Below are 22,445 nucleotides of genomic sequence, written 5' to 3'. Positions count from 1 at the left end.
GATCCACTGACATATGGTTTGTCCGAGTCAGTTAGTGGCAATTTTCCTTGATGTAGTTGTTTTTTAAGGCCATCAAAACGTTTCGCAAAAGTCAGAATCGAACCCATTTCATAATCTAATTCATCCCGTTTGGATTTTCTTTGTTTGCGCATCTCTACTTCATCTTCGTATTTGTCTAGATTTTTCTCCATTTCTTTTCGGAGTTTATCACATTCCTCATCTTGGTTTAGAGCTTTTATTTGGTCCTCTAAAATTCTGATATCTTTGTGTAATTTGTATACATCTATTTTGGTGTTTTTTATAAGCAGGAGGACCATATTTCTTGAACAGCCCATACTATTTTTGGCCCATTCTTCCAGCCTGGCTGGCCGAGTTTCCGGATGGTTAGGTAATGTGAAAATTCTTAAACGTCTAGGGATGCGATTGCATTCAATGTATTTTTCCAAAGTCAAAATCTCCCAACTTTTTGATATTTCCTTCTTCAATAATTTTTTCAATTGAAAAAATAGTTGTTTTATATTTTTTGCCACTTGATCTTTCCCACTCGTTTCTTTTTCTTGTGTTGGTGCCTGTGTACCCTTTTTAAAAAGTATTTCCGCTTTCAAAGTTCTTTTAGTGGCTCGCGCTTCCATAACTGATATTGCTTTGAATAATTATCTCACTAAAAGGTGATGTTGTTCTCGTGGTGTATGCTCGCTTTTCCTGTGTTCAGTCACTATTACACAGTTTTGGTAACTTCATTAACAGTATTACGCTACAGCGTCTTATTCCAAACTTGCGTTTGATAATTTCGTTCTAAACAGCGTGCTCCCACAGCTCTCCTTACCTGGCGAGTCTCCCGCTACAGCGATGTCCTCCGACTCCGCTTTCCCAGTGGTCTCACTCCAGGATCAGGAAGGGTGAGGTCGCTTTCCGTTGGCTTTCTTAGAGCTTGCGTTGTCCTTTTCCCAATTCAAACCCGCCGTTGATTCTGGCGGAGTACGGGTTCTGATTTAGTTCTCTTTGACTTCAGGCTGTCCTGTTTTTCTCTTGCTGTGACAAAGCAGGTATTGACGTCGGGCGCTACCAGTATTTTCAAAAACCTTCAACCAAACAGTCTGTAACCGGTGCGCTCTCAATATAGCGGGTGTCAATTTCGAGGCCAGACCAAGCCTCGTAGAATATTGACCAGCAACCTGGTAAAAATTGCACTCCCGAACACAGGAACTTTTTCTTGAAGTTTATTTATTTAAGCATGATAGAAACCGCCACCATCACCCACCAACGTTTCGAACAAGAGATGTTCTTTTTCACGGTATTGTGTGTCCTTCTTTCATTTCACCCTTTATAGTGTTAGTTAAAACCCAGAGCAAAGCATTCTGGTCTTTGAATTTCACAAAGTAAATGAGTGTTTTTTTCATTCTCTTTTGATTCAACTTTATCAACAAGTAGCATGTATGCAATCTCAACAATTTCAGTGGGTTGGTACACAGTTTTCTGTTAAAAAATAAAAAAATCAAAGCTCTATGGTACTATACCCAGAGCAAAAAAGAAAAAAGAAAATCAAGAAATTGTTACTCAAATAACGCTAAGAAATTGTTAAAACCGTGTACCAACCCACCAAAATTGTTGAGATTGCATACATGCAACTTGTTGATAAAAATAGAAAACATACTAAAACAAACGCCATATTGAGTGAGTCGCAAATGTTCAATGCCCAAAATGAATGCCTTTGATTAAATAGACCTTGCTTAGTAATGATTGCCTAATGACAAGACATTACAACAAAAAAAATATATATATAAATATATATGGTTCATAATATATACAGTGTAAATATATGCAAATGTAGAAAATAATCGACAAGTGTCTTAATAAATACATTGTAAATAAATGAAGAACAAAAAGTGACAAGTGTCCAAGTCAAATCCATAGTTGGAGTTGTCCCTCATTAAAAATTTCACATGAATCCAAATTTGACAAGGTCGACAGAATTCAATCCAAAAATGCAATTTGTTGATTGGCAGAGTTGAAACATATAGTGAGAATATGGCCTGAAAATAAAACAAAATAGTATATATAAAGTGCATAGCTTAGCGTGATGAATCATACAAAAACGTGTAATAAAAACATTACCAAAGCAACAGCAGAAGCAATTATTGAAAGCCAAAAATAACATTACAAAATAGTGGCAGGTTTAAAAATACCTAATGTGACCTGGAGATAAGGTAGGCACAGTGCAAATTTCAAAAAACGATATGATTAGAACCTACTAGAAAACTGCATAAAAAGTCACAAATGCGTTTTGTTAAACATAAGTTCTCAATTCATAAGAAGTGACTTATTGCATATTTAAAGATACAACTGTAGGGAAACACCATAAGGATGCTGATTAAATAAACCAAATTGTTAGATGGTTTACAGAAAAACATGTAAATCTTCCGTAAGATTTAAACTGTTAGGGGCTCTAGTATCAAGTAATAGAATAAAATGAGATTCTTTTTGTCTTAATAATCTCTCACGATCACCTCCCCGGCCGGGGACTGGTACAGAGCACAAGACAGTATATTCTAAGTCTTTTAACTGTTTTTTATGAACAGCTTTAAAATGTCTAGCGACCGGATAGTGGCTATTGCTGTTCACAATAGCGCGTATGTGTTGTAAGATACGCTTATGCACAGGGAGTTTTGAGCTCCCAATGTATTCCAAATTGCAGGTACATTTAAGTTTCTAAACTGCAAACTCCGACCTGCAAGTTAAGTACTCTTTTATTGGAATTTTGGTGTCGCTGAAAGCTGTAGTATAGTATGTACAGTTCCATGCAAAAGTACATGCGCGACACGAAGTGCATTTAAAAAAACAGTCTTACTGAGCCATGTTTTTTTGGTAAAACCTCCGGCGTCGGTCTATCCAAAGTATCTCGCATAGATGGTGCCCTTCTGAATACGATAGGTGGCAGGCTAGAAAGAATTGAGCCTAGAATATTATCTGTAAGGACAGTTGGCCATTCAGAACCAATGATGCGGCGGATTGTTCTCTCTTGTGAACTGAAAGTAGTATTCAGTTTGACAGAACATTCCGACTGACACTCTAGATTTTTAGGTTTTGGTGCTAACAGCATGTTTCTATCAAGTGATTTAACCTTGACTAGGGCCTGTTCCAAAACTCTCTTGGAATACCCCCTATTAAAAAATATCTGTATAGAGGAATCTAGATAGGCATTAGCAATTGCCTCATCGCTGCAAATTCGACATATTCGAATGAATTCCCCATAGGGGATGCTATTGATGGTGTGTATAGGATGAGCACTTTGAGCGTGGAGTATGGAATCGGCCGCGGTGGATTTACGGAAAAGTTTAGTTTTCAAATTTTAATTATCCACATATAACTGGACATCCAAAAATTCTGCCATCTCGTTGTTAATAGTTGCAGTGAATTTTAAATTTAGGTCATTGATATTGATTTCATTAACAAACGACATAGCCTCCGCTCAGTGCCTTTCCAGATATTACACACATCATCAATATAACGCCAGTAATGGAAAATATATGGCAACCACCTGGCGTGTGTGACTCTGAGCACGTGCTCCTCCCACCAGCCAACATGTAAACATGAATAGCTGGGGGAGAAGTACGAACCCATTGCCACCCCACGCAACTGCTGGTAAATGTTGCTCTGGAATTTGAAATAGTTGGACATTAGACAAATTCTATTCATTTCCATCAACATAGTGTTATGTCCTCGAAACAGAATATCACGCTTGTTTAGATAATATTCTGTGGCATGCATCCCCTGTAAGTGATTAATCGAAGTGTATAATGACTCAATGTCCATTATCAAAAATAGATAGTTAGAATGCCATTGCACATTTTTTACCTTATTCAAAAAATCAGTTGTATCTTTTAGATAGGATGGTAAATTAATCATGTGGGGTTGAAGAAAATAGTCTACATATTTGGATATCTTTTCATTGATACTACCTATGGCAGAGAGGATGGGACGACCAGGCACAGGGGATACCAGCTTGTGAATTTTAGGAAGAAAATACAAAAAAGGGACAATGGGGTGTTCCACATGCAGAACCCTAAATTCATCTTTTGAAAGTAAACCTGATTTATGCCAGTTAAGTAGCTTTTTCCGAGTGATTATATCGCTGTTAAACATTTCATGTTGGGTAGACAAAGCATAACAAGACAAATCAGAAAGATGTCGATTGGCCTCAATTAAATAATCGGAACATGCCCAAAGTACCGTATTGCCTCCTTTGTCTGATTTTTTGACTATGACATCACTATTATTTTGTAGTTTTCTGACCAACTGATGGTATTGGCTATTAATGTAATTCGTGTGTCTAGTTTTGCTCAGAACTTTCTGATTTAAATTCTTAAGCTCGGTAACCACCCTGTCACTGAATACGTCCACTGCATCCCTAGCCATAAGGGGAAGGAAAGTCGATTTTAGTTTAAAGGGACTGGGAGCAGGTGAATTTACAGCGAGAATTTGACTCACTGTGGGGCCTGGTTGAGAATCATCCTCAAATGCCAAATCGTATAGGTTTTGAAGTCCACTTGAATCACTCACACGCATTGATGCTGAACTTTCAGTATTTGCTGGTTCAATTTGTGATTTTTTGCGTGTAGAGTTCAATTTAAAATACTTGATCAATTTAATTTTTCTGATGAACTTAAAAACATCAATGCGTGTTTGATCATAGGAAAACCTATTACTTGGACAAAAAGTTAAACCTAGCGACAATAATTGTTTGTCTGCCTTGGTAAGAATAGTATCAGTTAAATTTACCACTGTGTTTTCCGTGTAGTCTGCTATTTTCTCCAGTTCCTTTTCGCTTTTACTTGCAAGGTATTTTTGCTTGCGTTTGCGTTTCCTTGCGCGCCGGTGTTGACTGCTGGAGTTGCCGGCTTTGATGGAGGATTGCGGGAGCACAGGGAGTATCGCCGGTCCTCGTTTACAAAATTTAACTCATCAATTAGAGAGAAGTTAGCCAAACTAGTTAATCCCGGTGGTGCTGTTGTTTTGATTTTCTTCAGAATCATTGGATGTCAATTAATTATTAGATATTGTGTCGTATTGATCGTGAGTGGAGGACGTTGCACCTTCACCTCCTGGTTGATTCACATTTTGTTTACTGGTGCCAATCATTGCCTTACGTTTGTAGTTGTCATATTTCCTTGAAAACTTAAATATTCTACCTGTGGCATAGTCATTTCTGTCTCGAGCGAATTTGAATACCTTCCGCTCTATTATTGTTTCCTCCAATTTTTTAATCCGCACATCTAAATCCGTTTTACTTTTCTGAATTAGATCAGTTTCACCGCTTGCCTCCAAAAGTGTGTTAATTTTTTCAATCTCCACAAGAAGTGCATTGCAGTCAATCTCCGCATATTTGATTAGTATATGAATCATGTTCATTGAGCTTTGTAACTTGTTAACCGCCCATTCTTGCAGCATTTGTGGGTTCGGATTTTCATATGTTGGCATTATAAGGACGCGCAAGCCTCGTGGCACTCGATTTGCATTACGGTATTTTTCAAGTGACTTTTTCTTCCACCATTTTGAAAGTTCATATATATATATATATATTTTTTTTAAAGCAGTGTTCAATTTGGTGATTCACTGATGGAGAAAGGCTGTGCGCAGCCGAAATGTGTCTCAGTGACTTTACTGCCAGATCTGGTGGGACCTCACCTCATTAAACTGGCTGAATTATAAATTCTTGTGTGCGTGTCACCTTTTTCATAGTGAAGTTAGGATTTTGGCCTTATCTGCACATCATGCACGTGGCACTTTAATGAGAAATAATTTATTCTTTGCACTTGTATTTTGCACAGCGTTTTTTGCACGGGAGACACGAGTGTTACGGGTTTTATAAAAAAATAATTTATATAAATATATTGATGTTTGAAATGTTTTATGCACTTTTTATCGTGTTCAAATTCTCCCTGACCAGTATATTTATGTCCTTTTGGATGAGTGTATAATGCTTTTTTATGGATTGAGTTATCAAGGATTTATCCTGATAGACAAGGTTGTGCAATTTGATTTGGATTCACTAGATAGCGTTTCCTATCACGATTGCTACAAGCATCTATGCTTAAATTGAACTTTTTTACACCCGGTTTTTGCCTTGATTGTTATTTTGCATCTTGGAAAATAATAATAGCATTTATGGACTTTATTTATTAAGAGACATGTATTCTACATTGTAGTTATAATGCAAGTGATTCTACTATGTTTATGATCATGTGACCAAGCAGATTTGACCGATCAGAGGGTGTGTTCACTTTTGCACAGCATATAAAAAACTGAATAGTATGTAACCACTTTGCATGTGATCAAGGGCCTACGGGCCCGAAACGCGCCATTGCTGCTGTTGCCTCCCTGCGCAATTAAATACATCTAAGGCCAGATCCTCTGGTCCGTCTCCTTTGTTTGCTTCGCCGATCGATTGGATTGGAGGTTGCTTGGGGAGTTCTTTTGTATATATATATATATATATATATATATATATAATTTTTTTTTAAAGCAGTGTTTAATTTGGTGATTAAACTGGCTGAATTATAAATTCTTGTGTGCGTGTCACCTTTTTCATAGTGAAGTTGGGATTTTGGTATATATAAATATACAGATACATATATATATATATTTAATATTATTTATTAAAAGGATTGTATTCTACTTAGTTTTTTTGTAATTAAATTTCAAATATGTTTTTAATAAATGTGTTTGGTAATGTTTTAATTTATGTTTCAATTGTTGTTATTTATTGTTTTTATATTTCGAAAGAATATATATGTATATATGTTTAAATATTTGATTTGTATTACTAATTAACAGTGTTAGATTTATTTGTAATTGTGGTATTAGTTTCATGTTTTCATTATTTTAAATACATGACATATAGTTTTATATAAATTTGAATATTTTGATATGCTTACCCTTTTTTAATTTCAAAATGTATTTTATTGAATTTTCCAGCAGGCAAAAACAAAGACATCGCGGCAAATTGAAAAGGCAAGAGGAACATACATCATGTCTTCCCTAATATTGATTGATAGATGAAAACATATATGCCTAACTGGCATTGAGACATCCTGGAAGCTAATGACTTGCGATGTAAGAAAATGACATAAACAAGACAACAACAACCAACAACCCCCCTCCCATCCCCCTCCGAGCCCCCCACCCCCGCCCCGACCAGTGTGCCTTGTAGTGCCGGAAGGACCGTTAGCAGGTCCGCAAAGCGCAGAGCCTCCATTTGGGAAGTCATTGAGTGTCACTAGTGACAGCAGTGAGATGCAAAATCTTAAGGTATTTGGGGCATGTGATTTCATTAAATTCCCTGGACAGAAGGGTCAGTAATGGAAGCCACGTTTTCTGAAAGGCATCGGTGGCCCCGGTGAGTGTTGCCTGTATGCGTTCCATCCCAAGTGTAAACCAAAGTTTATGGAGCCACCCCGTGTGTGTAGGGCTGGTTGTGGAACCCCATAGAGATAGTATATGTTGCGTGGCTGCTTGCATGGCGATTCCCATCTGTCGGCCCCTCAATGATTTCATGGGGAAGGTTAGAGCATTGGGGAGGCCCAACAGAGCGTATGCAGGGAATCTCGGGATTTCAGTTTTAAAGGTGGAATCAATATCGTCCAGGACCATCTTCCAGTATTCTCCGAATACCGAACAATCGTAAAGGAGGTGGGTTAGAGTTCCCTTTTCCCCACAACCCCTCCAGCAAAGCTCACTACGCGCCGGGTTCCCCTTGTGTAGGCGAGCTGGGGTAAGGTGCCAGTACATAGCTAATTTCACTGCAGCCTCCCTCGCTTTCGTGTTGCGTGTCGTGTGTGTAGCCCTATAATAAACATAACCCCATTCTTTATGTGACAAGGCTCTCCCCAATTCCGCCTCCCAACGTTTCTGACTTGGCGTTTCTCCTAAGTGTGTGGTGGTGTAAGCATCTTATAGAGTTCCTAGACAAGGTGTCAATCCGAATCTTTAGTAAGTAACCATTTTTCAAAGGTTGACATGGGGCGGCCCACTATCACTGCGGTGTCCGGGGCAGTGAGCCAATGTCTTAATTGAAAGTATTGGAATAGTTGGGGATTCTGAATGTCATACCCCTGCTGAATGTCTGTGAAGGGAAGAAACCCTCGTGGATCAAAAAGGTCGCCTGCTGCACGACATGCCCTGCCGCGCCATTGTAGGAATGCGCCTGCACTATTGCCCGGAGGAAAATCCGGGTTATCCAAGATGGGGGTGAAGGGGGAGGGAAAGGTTGTAAACCCATGTTTGAGCGCCACCCTATCCCATACCTGTAAGGTCGTGTGAGTGATAGGAGACCGCAACATGTATCGTGGCCGGTGCTGCCGGGCGAGGAATGGAATCCTCCAAAGCGGCATCTGAGCCATAGCCCTGTCTTGGAAGAGCCATCTTTTCTCTGACTCAGGTCTGTACCATTCTACGAAGTAACGGAGTTGAGACGCCTGGAAGTAGCGCATCAGGTTGGGGATGCCTAGGCCTCCTTCATCCATGCTCCTGTATGCCAGTTGTTTGTGGACACGTGCCCGTTTACCCTCCCAAACAAACTTAAGCAGGGTGTTCTGTAAGTCCTTCAGAGTGCCGGCGGGGGGCGTAACCGGGATGGTCTGGAAGAGATATAGGATACGAGGTAGTATAGACATTTTCACCGCAACCACTCTGCCCAGCAGGGATAGGGTCTGTTTAGACCATCGTGCCAGATCCGTCCGGATCTGGGTGGTGAGTATCTTATAATTGGTCGATACCGTTAAGTCTGTAGAAGAGGTGAGGGTAATTCCCAAGTACGGTACCTGGGTAGCCAGCTGGAGACCACTCCCGTGACCAATGGCGTGGGCCTTCGGGCATGCATTTTTGCCCAGCGGCAGTATCAGGGATTTGTCTATATTAATTCAGAACCCCGAAACGGACCTGAAGGAGGCGAGTTCCTCCATAAAGACCGGTATGGAGTTGTTAGGTTGGTCCAGGGCAACTATAACATCATCTGCATATAAACTGATGGTGTGAGGTTCATGACCGAAGTTAATGCCTGTAATTCTTGGGTTATCTCGGACCTTCTGCGCCAACGGTTCGATATACATGGCAAACAGAAGGGGGGAAAGGGGACAACCCTGTCTGGTGCCGCGTTGAATTTCAAACGGATCCGAGCGCAGGCTTCCCAGGCAGACCCTAGCTTGCGGGTGATGGTAGCAGCTTGCTATACGAGCACAAAAGCGGTCACCTAGGCCAAAGCGACGCAAGACCTGCTGCAAGTTCACGCAAGTTCATGCAAGTTCAAGTTCCAGTTCACGCGATCAAACGCATTCTCCGCGTCTACAGCAAGCAGTGCGGAGTCCGAGGACTGGAAATGCGACTTGTCAATGAGGTGGAGCACCCTTTTGGTGTTATCGCTGCATTGCCGGTTAGGTACAAAGCCTGACTGGTCGGGTTCTAAAAGTCCGGGAAGGCAGGGGCCAAGGCGCGCTGCGAGAATGCCCGTAAAAAGCTTGAAGTCAAGATTCAATAAAGAGATAGGACGAAAAGCTGAGCAGTGTGTAGGTTTCTTACCGGGCTTCGGAAGCACCACCACCTCCGCGGCCAACATGTCCGGAGGAATGGCGCCCAATCCTTCGAAAGAGTTAAAGAGGCGGGTGAGCACTGGAGCCAACTGGCTGCCAAAAGTTTTATAAAAACCCGCCGAAAATCCATCAGGCCCCGGGGATTTGAGCGGGCGTAACCCGGAAATAGCTGCCAGGACTTCATCTTGGTGGATAGGGGCATCTAGGGCTTCCGCGTTAGCTTTGGAGATTTCAGTGAGACGTGTCGTAGCCAAGTAGGCCTCAATGTCTCCAGAGGGGGTCTCTTCTTCCCCATACAGCGAGGCATAATAGGAACGGAATGCCTCCGCTATCTGGGTCTCGTCAGCAAGTACCGCCCCATTGGCGCCTATGAGGCCGTTGATTTTCGTTTGCTGGGCTTTAGCCTTCAGAGCACTGGCAAGTAGCCGACCTGTTTTGTTGCCTCCGACATAATAAGTATGTCGAAGACGGAGAGCCGCGAATTCCGCCCTCTCTGTCGAGGCTGGCAAGCTGAGCTCTTGCCGCCTTTAGCTGCTCCCAAACGCGTGGGGCGCAAGTGCGGCTATGGACCCGTTCCAGCTCCGCTACGCGGGCTGTAAGTTCGTCTCTTTTATTTTTGCGGTCTCTGGCTTCAGCTGCTGCTATGGCTATAAGTTCGCCTCGAGTGACTGATTTCAGGGCGCCCCATAGAGCTGTAATAGATATACTGGGCGTGTCGTTGGTAGCCAGATAGTCAGTTATGTGCTCACTAATTTGTTTAGTGACATCCGGTCTCTGCAATAAGGTTTCACGTAGGCGCCACGGGCCCCTGGGCCGGCGGGCCGCGCGAAGTGTAAGTGACAATTCCACTGCATCATGGTCAGAGATGGCCGCTGGCACTATGGTGACCTCCTCAAGGTTGTCAAGTAAATTGGAAGAGCCTACGAAGTGATCGAGTCTGGCATAATCAATCAATCAAGGCATTTATAGAGCGCCCTACTCACCCGGAGGGTCTCAAGGCGCTTGGGGGGGGGGTGCCACTACTGCTCGAACAGCCAGCCAGGTCTTGAGCTTCTTCCTGAAGGAGAGGTGGTCTTGGGTCAGGCGAAGGTCGGGAGGGAGGGTGTTCCAGGTCTTGGCGGCCAGGTAGGAGAAGGACCTTCCTCCTGTTGTCGCTCTTCCGATGCGGGGGACGGCGGCATATGAGCGGTGCACGTGCGAGTAAAATGTGAATTGCGATGTGTTCGGGTGTTTGGCCCTCCAGAAATCTACCAAGCCCCTATCCTCTAGCCATTCACGACCATTGGACGAGAGGGCACCGGTCCCGCCGTAGCGGTGTCCAGATCTGCCAGCCTGCGCATCCATGACGATGTTGAAGTCTCCACCCAAAAGTAAGGATGCATGTGGGGTCTGAAGCGCTTCAGAAATCGCGCCTTTTAAGAAGGCCTCCTGTCCTGTCTTTGGGGCATAAAGAGAGCCTATCGCAAAGTGTGTGTCACCCAACTGAAACGTATGTACCAAGAGGCGACCTTTGATCTCACCCACCCTATTCCCTATCTTTCCCTGGAAGTTCCTTGATATTAAAATCGCAACCCCAGCTGTTTTTGTTGGGAGAGAGGAAAATAGCTGTTGTGGGAAGGCGCGGGAGCGCATTCTATGCCAGTCTTTCTGCAATAGGTGTGTCTCCTGTAACAGGCAAACATCTGCCCCTGAATGTTCTAAGTAGGAAATAATGGCTCGACGTTTAATGGGGTTATTCAGCCCTTTCACGTTTAGGGTCAGTATCTTAAGGGTCACATCAGGCATGGTGCAGCGGGGTATAGTTCAGCTCTAAGTAGGTGACCCGCAGGGCACTCCGCGGTCGCACAGCAAGTTGCAAGGTTCGAACCCCCCGGCAACCCCACAGACCAACCATCAGACCCCTTATCCAAACTGGTGACTGACCACTGAATCGGCACAGCGTAGACATATTCCCCTTATGAATGAGAGAATCAGACTTGCACACTGGTCCCCACTACGGAGCCACCCCTAGCCCAACAAGCCCCCCCCAAACAACCCAAAACCACCACTGGCTGCATCTTTGCATATGTAAACAAAGATCAGTGCAAGCAGAAGCCCTACAACCCACTCCACCCCTAAACTCCCCCCACCCGACCCCAACTCCCCCGAAACACATTGTCCCAGTCCTGTTAGTCCACACAGGGCCGTGGTAAAGAGTATTGAAGGGGTCATCTCTAATGGCGGCTCCTCCGGTCCCCCCGCCCAATCCACCTACCGCACGGGCATAGTAAGTGCAATAGGGAATCTCTCTTGTAGAAGCGGTCAGCATTCTGGAGACGAAGTTTCTTTGGCCACCTCCGCTAGCGCAGTCTCGCGTTCTTGGGTGACGACCGAGGCGTCCGGTTTAAGTCGGTGTGTCGGTGATCGTTTGTAGTGCACAGTCTGCCAGCCCCCTCTGGGCGTCCCTTGGGAGCTTCTGAACATCGGGTCAGTATCTACCTGGTCAAGGCCCAAGAGTGCACAGGTGTCCTTGAGTGAGCGCAGTTGATGCAGCCGGCCATTCCATTTAAATATGATCCGAAATGGGTGGCCCCATGAGTAAGGGATCTCGGGGCATATTATCAAGGGGGTTTATCTCCGCTTTTTTGGCTTTAAAAGCCAAGAAAGCGGAGATAAAATTATCTCCCTATTACCAAGCTGTCGCTAACACCAGTTAGCAACAGCTAGTAGGAGATAGCGACCATCTTGGGCCCCACTTTGCATGTCAGTGTTATTTATCACTAATGAGATGCAAAGTGGGCGTGCCAAGATGTTAGAGACTGAAAACAGTCGCTAACATCGCTATCTCCTATTACCAACTTTTGGAGATATTCGCGCTAAGCGGGAATATCTCCAAAAGCTAACACCTGCCCTGAGCAGTTCTTAGCCATGTTATCCAATGGGAGGTGGATAACATGGCTAAGAGCATTTGCTCGATAATGCATGAATATCGCTGACTTTTCAGCGATATTCATGCATTTCGGCCGTTTTTTATCGCATTTGCGATAAACCTTGTTAATAGCAAGGTTTATCTGCGATAAAAATCGCCGATGTGCGGCGATAATTTTTGTCTCTAAACAAGTTAGAGACAAAAATTATCGCTAGTTGTTGGTAATATGCCCCCTCCTTCTGCTTTAGGAAGTCTGTCACAGGCTTGAATTCTTTCCTCTTTTGGAGAGTAATATAAGAAAGGTCTTGGTATAGAGCGATGGGGTGACCTTGAAATTGAAGGGGCTGGGCTCTCCGAGCCTCTCGAAGGATCCTCTCTTTAAGGGGGAAATCCGGGAGGAACGCTAAAATATCCGGCGGTGGGGCCGGGGCTCGACGGGGCAGACCAACCCTATGGGCCCTATCGATTCAAATGGCAAAGTCCGCAGATTCCCCCAGGACACTCCTGAAGAGGGACTGTAGGTATCCCGTGACATCAGCCCCCTCTTCCTTTTGAGGGACCCCCCCGGACCCGTATATTATTGCGGTGGAAACGGTTCTCAAGGTCCTCCGCATGGGCCTGGAGGTCCAGATGCTAGTCAGTGAGGCGCAGGACTTCCTGTTGAAGCTGCTCGGTTTCACTGCTTATGGCCTGGTCTGCCTCCTCGATGGAAACCACGCGTTCCCCTAGGTTCTCCACATCACGACGGAGCTCCCGGACCTCCCCGGCCACCTCCTGCTTCAGGGATCGGAAGTCTTCCCTGAGTGAATTGAATAAGGTTTCCAGAAAAGACCTCGTGATAGGTATCTGGTCTTCCGTTGAGACTGGCGGTTGTTTAGCGGTTCCCGGGGAGGGGGGGTCTTTGCTAACTTTGGGTTGTGATTTGGCCAACATTTCCGGAAGCGTTTGGGATCCCCTCTTCCCCCTCTGCGCCATTTCTTGGGCTGTCCCTGCAGAGTCGGGCACCAGGTCGCCAGAAAGCCCGAGGGGGCACCACAGCACCGTGGCGTATCCTCGGTGGGGTCGCAGTGCAGGTGCAGGGTACTTCACTCCCCACGCTATGTTCGTTCAGGTTGCAGGCCTCCACCATCGCCCACATGCCCACGAGGGACGCGGCAAAGTCAGTGCTTCTTAGGGTGACCCCAGGTCTCAGCCAGGCGTGGTACCTCGAGGCAGTAGGCCGTGGTCCCCTGTAACCCACACAGTGCACCAGAGCAAAACCCAGGTGGTCTCTCAGGCCCAAAGCGTAACCCTGTACTGGGCCTTACTGCGTCCCCACACCGGGGGCTCGATTGTGCCCCCCGAGCTACTCAGTCTCCACCTCTGCCCAAGTCCTCCTCACCTCTGACCGCTGGGGATCCGGAGCGGTCTCTTGGAGCAGGCCTGGGCCGTCAGCTCAGCTGTGATCCCTACTCCAGGCGGGGCTCGGCGTGGTTAGGCCGCAGGGCCGTCCCGGAGCTCAGCAGCCCCGAATGCGCCACCCGGCGCAATCCTCAACGGCGACAATGCCCTGCCGTCTTCTTCTCCTACCGCAGGCACTCTCCAGGTCCGTTGGGGCGCCCAGGGCGGCCGGCCCCCGCGCCACGGAGATCCGGGTCGCAGGCCTCAAGCCGGGACCTCGATTTTGTAAGCCCTCGCCTGGGCCTCCTCAATCCCCGGCTGGAGTGCCTGGGCAGTGCGATGTCGCCGTGGGAGTCACAGGACGGGAGCCCCAGCGGGGACCCGGTCTCTGACCCCTTCTCTCGAGGCAGTCGTCAGTCCGGTGAGGTCCGCCGTCTCCCTTGGTGGGCTCTAGCCCGGCAGCTCGGCCGCCATTATCGGCAGCGGTGCAGCGTCTCCCGGCAGTTAACGCCTCGCCAGATGAGCAGGCCGATGGTGCTGTCTCCGGGCAACCTGTGTCGTCGGGTGTCCCCCTCTGATGTTTGAGGCTATGCTGGGGAGAGATTCGGGCTTTGAATGCGGCAAACGGCGGGATCGGGCAGGGAGACTCGGAACCTGCGTCCGATCACGCCGCCATCCTGGACACGCCCCCTGCTTACCCTTTTTTGACAATATTCAGTTCCACTGTTTTTTTGACTCAATATTTTGGCAATTTACATATAAAATATGTAAATTCAATATTTTTAAGACAATATTTTGGCACATTATTCTGGTATCAGGATATAGTTGTTCTTGATATTCAGTCATAGACTCACCAATTTTGATGCAAAGGTAAATATTGTAACATTTTATAGAGCGCAACATGAAAAGAATGGTATTTAGATTAGAAAGAGAGATTCTATTATAGTTGCTGCTCTATCATTCAATGACATTTGAGTATTATTGCCTGAGCATGGTGCCAACAGCTGTTAAACACCCTCCCTGTTGTAATGGGCGTGAGCCACAGGTGTGGGTGCGTAGAAATAGGAGTAATCAGCGAGGGCACATAATGAGGGTGTTAATTAACAGCTGTTATTGCCCTGTAAGTGAGGGCTATAAAGCTATTAACACAATATCCCCCAATGCAAATACAGCCAACATAGGGAGTGCTGCAAGATCATAGACATCCTCTAACCTGAAGGAGCTTCTTGCTCCTGTGACACACCTTTAGCATTTTCTAATCAATTGCTTTTGTTGAAGAGAAGCACAGTCAGCAAATAAAAGAAATACATTTTGAGACATACTTATTAAGAAATCACACAAGGCAGTGTAACAAGGAAAGCTGCTTTTCTGTGTTGCGTGATTGAGAGAGAACTGAACTGTACCACATTTAAAATGACATGGTCTAGTTCATCTCTCTCTCCTAGCACTGGCCCACCTATGGCTGCCTAGCACCAGTGCGGGCACCCTTGCACTATAGCACAAGGGTGTCTGTATTATGGGCAGGATTATTTTTGCACAGGAAGTAAAAACATCCTGTGCAAAAACCATCCTTTGGGGCTTATTCCTTTTTCTCTGTATACTGCAGAATGCAGCACTCATGGAAAGGGAAGATAATGAGGAAAAATGTATATATCTCCTCATTATGTCTCTCTGTGGTAGGTACACCATTTTGGTGCAATCTGAGGTTTAATGCCTTTAGAAAATCTTGTACTGTATCAAATTACATACGTGGATGCACAGGAATCCCCATGCTCCACCTATGGTATACCTATCCCAATGAAATGTAATGAAACACAACAAAAGTTGCTGTGTTGCGTTACATTTTGTTTACAGAGTAATGCTATATGGAGCAAATTGCCCCATGCGTAGCTTTGTAAATGCCATTTAAGGGCTTGAGTTGCCTTGAAAAGACTTGCATCATGCATAGACAATACAAGTCCCTAGTAAATATGGCTCTTTGTTTATAAAAAAGTTTTTCTTTTCTTTGGGTAAATAAGATTTTCTTCACCAAAAGCAAAAGGAGTAGCACAGGTATCAATCAGTGTCCAGGCAGCATGGTTAGATGAGAGAGATGCAGTGCCATCGGACAATGTAGCTGATTTTTATCACCCAAGCATTCAGGTGAGAGGATGATCATACTCCTGCAGGGCTACCTATTTGCTCATATTGCGGAGAGTTTTAAACTGCCATTTCGACCTGGCAAAGTAAACTTTTGCCAGGCCAAAATCTTCCTTTTAATACATATGTCACCCCTAGGGTAGGTCCTGGACAGAGGGCATGGTCCAATGTATTCAACACATAGAACATGTACTTTTAAGTTTACATGTCCTGGTAGTGAACAACTCTCAAATTCGTTTTTCACTAAGGCTTGGCCTTCGTCTCCCATATGGTAACATTGGAGTTACTGTATTACATTTTATAAGTGCAAGTTCTAACTGGGAACAGCTTAGCAGTTCATGTTTGGTGTCTCAGCACTTATTTCAAATTACAATTTTGAAAATACCACTTTTAGAAAGTTAGTATTTTTTTGCCGGAGCCATTTGGTACCTGCAGCCTGTCTCTGGGTTACATGCCAGGGCATAGCTGATAGTTGGACGTTGTGTATTCCTCCTAGACAGCCACACACAATAGGGAGCGTAGATGTGTCTGAATGGGCCATCACTGGCAGGATGGGAAGGAGAAGCTGGGTCCAGCCCCTCTTACACTTGAATAGGCTGTGTCCTGTTTCACACACACAGCTGCAAATCCCCTGAAGTTATTCTGGAGCCAGGATCCATAAGGCAGTGCACGTGTGCGCTTTAAAAGCATGCCTTTAGAAGATTCTACCCACTTCTAAGGCACCACTAGGTATAAATTCTGGACCTGACATCAACTCTTCAGTTCACTTATGGACCAGTGGATACACTGCCAGTGCCAGAAAGAAGGATTGCTGTGTTGCCAAAAGGTCTGCCACTCTGTTGGACATCTACTCTAAAGGATCTGTTGCCCTTCTGTGCGGACCTGTTGCCTGGGTGGGAAGAGAACTTAATCTACAACTTCACCCTTGAACCCAGGACACCAGTGTGACTGCAAGGGCTAGTCTGCTGGCCTCCTGATCTGAGCTTCAGGGACATAAATGGCTCCCCAAAATCCAGCACCAGCCCGGAACCAAGCTGAAGTGAATTTCTCACCCCCAAGTGGTGGCCCCTGGGTTCTGAACCCTTGGTGTGGCTCAAAGATTTGTATTCAAGCTTTTGGACTCTTTGTGAATGGGCCTGTTTGCACTAGGACCTCGTCGCTTGCACCGCTATTCAATGTAAAGCTCCAGCAGCTGCCTCCTAGGGTAACAGCATTGACCGCAATCAGGGGACTGCCAATGCGAAGCTCCAGGAATGCTAGCCGGTAGAAACTGGCCTGCTCTTCGCACTACTCTTGCAGCCGCCCACTAAGCTCGCCCTGCTCCTCCTTGCCTCCACCATTGCAAACAGGGCTCCTGGCACGTATTTGAGAAGGTAAAGTTTAGAGTGCCTAACCTGGTAAATGTAGCTGATCTGTGCTCCATTGCAGTTGGCCTGAAAGTGTGACTTTGACCAGGTCCAGTGTGACTAGACAGCCACGGTTGGCGCTTTATGCTTTTTGTTTCTATTTTACACTTAAATCTTTAAAAATTCATAACTACTGTTCTATGGATTGGAGTTTTGTCGTTTAGGTCTTGTTTCATTAATTAAATGTTATCTTTTTCAACTTGGTGTGGGATACTTTTTGTGTGGTGTGTTTCACTTAATTACTGCGCAAATAATATACACATTATCTCTAAGTTAAGCCTGACCTCTCTGTGCCAAGCTACAAGAGAGTTAAGCACAGCACAGGTTAATTTAGGGTTGGCTTGTGCCTCATCATGAAAAGGTCTGCGGTTGATGCTTGACCAATTCTCATACCCCGGTCAACCAGCAACCCAATTTCTCAGCAAAGAAATGGATTTGTCACGTTTTGAGAAGAAATATCGCCCACTTCCCCATTTGGGAAGAACTGAAATTGTAGCCACTGCCATGGAACTATTTGAAGTAGGTCTGTCCCACTGGCACTCTGGAGCTTTGGAGATTCATCACTGAAAGTTTTCTAAGTGACAACTCAGAACATGACATTGTCATTTTTTCAGAGGTGTGAACAGCCAGTTGGACACTTTTGCCTGGCAGGTACCACTGAAACTCTGAAGTTTTGGGAAAAAAGTTCTCAAAAGTTTCCAAACTTTATTCTGATGCCTGAACAAGCACAGTAGTATATATCTAAGCCACCAAGGACCTCAGAAGAAGATACTTATAGACTCCCTGGGTGTGAGGCAGATGGCAACAGAAAATTGCAGTCCAGATGAAATTGTCACTGGTCATCTGGACACTTCAAGGAAAAATTGTCCTGCAGCTTGTTGCTTCTCTGTAACCATGCCGGCAGTCAGCCAACTAAACCTTGGAGTCCACTTCTTTCACCTGGGTAAAAATATGAGCAGGTCCAATTCTCCAGGGCTCCCCTAAGGGCACAGACAACTGATTCACTCCTCTCTTGGTCTGTTGCAGGTCCAGAAAGTACTCTACAGTTGGTATTTGACATTGTTGTGCCACCAGGAGGTACAGAGGAGAAGCCCTCACTCTGAATGTCCATCATGAGGTCAGAGAAGTCATCCCTTGTCATTCTGGTTGACTTGTCAATCAAAGTGGTCTATTGTGTGGCTCCTGGGAGGAATTTCACACCTTATTAAAGGCCAGGTACCGACTTGGCAGCTGCTTTGGAGCTAATGCAAAATTGCTTTTAAGAGCTTCAGTGTTACATTTCCTTAACATTTTATTAAAAATCTGACTTCAACATCAAATTGTATTTTTATTACCTATTAAAAATAGTGGTTTAATTGTTATAATTATTATTCTACCTAGTCTTAAACCCATGATTGCAATATTAGTAGATCAGTTCCATATAGGATGGCCAGGTCTGCCACAGTGAAAATACCTTTTGCGGTCTTGTCACCAGAAGGACATGGTGACATTAAATGTCTGCTTGCCCCACTTTCAAATACCATACCCTGACCTTGTGGACTGCAAGGCATACAAAGGGGTGATTTTTTAATATTTAAAAGGGAGGTCTTTGCCTGTCAAAAATGGTTATGCTGGCTGTCCTACAAGTTTTTCACTGCAGCAGTCTGGCTACACTTGTACGCCTGACACCATGTCTGTGGATGGCACAATAGGTGCAGCTGTACACAGGTGCCATTCATCTTCCAGACCCTGCATGCATTTTCTACACCATGTACTAGAAATTTATAGGCAAAATAAAGGTGCCAATTAGGAGTATACCAATTCAACAATGTTTACAGGGGGAGCACATGCATGTTACTCCTAATTTGTAGGGAAACGTGCACAGAGTTCTAAAGCCAGCACAGCAGAAAGCTCAGAAAATAAGGGATGGGCAAAAAATGGAAAAGATGGTCATTTCCTACAGTACCCATGAAAATTGACCTTCGATTCTTTTTTTCTGGCCATTTCGAGCTTCCATCGGTCTCTAACACTCTAGGACTTTCCTCTTCACCCCTCCTACTCTTTTGATAATGATCTCTCCATCGCATAAAGCCATTGCCAATATTCACATACTCTACCCAATACCCCTTAAAGCTTTTGACAGCCTTCTATGTACCATATAAATATATATAGAAGGAAGATCTTAAGTTAGCAGTATGCAGAGCTTTCAATTTGCCCTTCACCTGCTGCTTCTAAAAAATATCACAATCTTAGGGCCTCATTTACAAACTTTTGATGCAAAGCAGCGCAGCAGGCCTTCCTCCTACTCTGCCGTACGTCAAAAGAAAAAGACAGGAATGCGCCATATCTACAAGTTACTGCACTTTCCTATCCTTATCACCTGTGGTGCGCCATTGCAGAAACCCTTGCATCTTGTTGCAAGGGTACCTGCGTTGCGGGGTTGATTGTTTTTGTGCAGGAAGGGACATCACCCTGCACAAGTCAATCATTGATGGCATTTCCCTCTTTGTATGCGTGCTGCAGAAAGTAGCACAGAAGGAAAGACCAAAAAACTAGGAGAAATAAAAGTGTTTCTCCTCATTGGGCCATTCCTACACCTCCCCTGGGAGGCGTGGGACTCTGACGCATTCCCAGGTTTAAAACTGCTCATAAATCTGGGAATGCTTTGTATTCCGAGGGTGTTAGGGGGGAACACCCACAGCAACACCCATGGAACGACCTTTTTATGCATTTTCTGTGTGAAAGATGCACATATTTACAAGACCATGAAAAGTCATGTAAAGTGGCATTGCGTGGCCTTGTTAATGCAGTGGCACATTGTGCCACCCAGCTTTAAAAAAGTAATGCTCTGGCGGCGAAAATAAAATGCTGCTATGGCCTCGTATATGTGCCCCTCATTGTCAATTATTATTGGAAAATTATCCTTAATCCTAAGGTTGCAAGAGTAGCCAAGACCCGTTTTGCTCAATTGTGCAATCAGAAAGAATTCTAACGTTGCTTGAGAGGTGCAAAATGGTCCTTCTGCAAATGTTCCCTTTCTATGAACATTAGACTATGTAAACTTGATTGATCTGGCCGCTCCAGAAAAACATCTCTGCCATCTCCATCTTGTCCACAGCAGAGCATCCTATGTGGTCAACACCACACCAGGCGGGCCCACATTACTTATGTGTTAAGATTTCTGGATGCCTATCCGTTCCAGAACCCTCTTCGAAGCACTGGCTCAGTGGCGTCACTAGGGTTGGTGTCACCCAGTGCGAGTAACTCATGGTGTCACCCCCCCATGACTTACCCCCATGGACCTCGTCTGTGACAGAGCCAAAGCCACCTTGTCAGGCACGCCTTCCTGGTGGTCATCCTGCTACCGCGTCCTCCTTCGTGTTGTCCTCCTCTGCTCTCACCTCCTTGCATCCGAGACCCCCTCCACAGTCCCGGGCCATTGGTATATACAGTCCCTCCTTCCCCTTACACCAACAGCAGAGGAAGAGACCAGGAAGCAGGATTCTTTGGTGCCCCCGGGGCTCCCGCACAAGCCCCCCAAGGCCTTTTTTTCTTACAGTACTCCCCTACCAGGCTTGGCCGATCGGGCAGTACTGCAAACGCACAAGGTGGGCAAAACTACATTTTGCAGTGGAATGAATTCCATGGAAACAGACGGTACATCCCTCAGCAGTGTTCGGCTAAAGCACACCATGACAGAATTGCTTTGCTCCGCTGATGTAAAATGCCGGTTCAGCTGCTCGTAACTTTACTTTACAAGGCCCGCTCGTGAAGGCAATTTGCTGTCCATTTTTGATTTTTTAACATTAAATAATATGTGTCCGTATTGTCACTACTTCCGGGTCGACAGAGAGCCAGTTATATGGCGAAACATATTCTAGGAGTGAGTGAGACTCGTAAGGTGTAAAGTGATCTGGGACCTCAACCAACCTAAACTCGTTGTGCCGCATACCGAAGTGCTGATTGGCTGCAGAGTCCACTCTTAACAGTGATTCTGGGGAAGGGAGGGGGCAGAAGGGTTGTTAAATTGCGGGCGCGTTTCACTACTTGAATTTAGCGTGTCTCTCCAGTCCGTGGTGGTTTACTGATGCCTCGTTGAGTCTTTCACGCAGTTCAGTCACAGCTGAGCAAAGACGTGTTGCTGTATGTTTTTTTATTTGAACAGAACACGCTTTTTCAGCTCCATGCATGGCCTAGGTTTTAAATTGCTTATGTATGACTTGTTCATAATTTCAGTGTAATCGAGTGACATTTCAACGACTATGAGTGACACTATCGCTACTCTGTCACCACTGACTAGAGTGCAACCTCAACTATGCAGCTTGGCGCAGGGAACCTGAAAATACAGCGCAAGTCAGGGCGCTGGTAGGCAGCTTTTATTTTATTTTAAAAGTTTTATATAGCGCTAGCTTGACCCGTAGGTATTAGAGCGCTTTACATACATACAGCAAAAAACAGAAAGACATTACATTACATAGTAGGCCGGCAGTAAGGAAGCACACCACAGGGAAAAAATACAGCATGGGAAATACATATGCAGTGAAAGTGCTCTCATTCGTGATAAAGAAGAAAAAGCGGCTCACCGAATTAAATATATATTAAAATATTTGCCCTGAATTGCATAAATGTAAGCCAATTAATGGGTCAATAGCATTATAATCGGGTGGAGTAGATCATTTGAGTCACTACACCTGCAGGTCTAGTGACTTATTTTTCAAGGCCCAAGATCCTGTTACACACAAGCAGCCAATAACGAGTCACTAACATCTTTGAATCTGCTCGACAATACTGCAGTTAGAAATCCGAGATACTGCTTGTCCAAAATACTACAGAAGTCTAATAGACCTTTAGACTGAAGTAAACAACACGTCACTGTTGCCTCTGGACACAGTAAAAGACAAAACCAGAATTTAGCAAAAATACACAAAAATGTAATTTAGTGCTATGCGTTAGTGAGAAACGCATCCTCGCATACATTTTCGATCCAAGCGCATTTTGCTCTTAAATACAAATAGCGCAAAGAAACACAGTGATACAAACAACAACCAG

Source organism: Lissotriton vulgaris, chromosome 4_1, assembly GCF_964263255.1.
Source record: "Lissotriton vulgaris chromosome 4_1, aLisVul1.2, whole genome shotgun sequence".
Taxonomy (NCBI): domain Eukaryota; kingdom Metazoa; phylum Chordata; class Amphibia; order Caudata; family Salamandridae; genus Lissotriton; species Lissotriton vulgaris.
The sequence above is the reverse complement of the archived record's forward strand: the minus strand, read 5'-3'. Positions refer to the sequence as shown.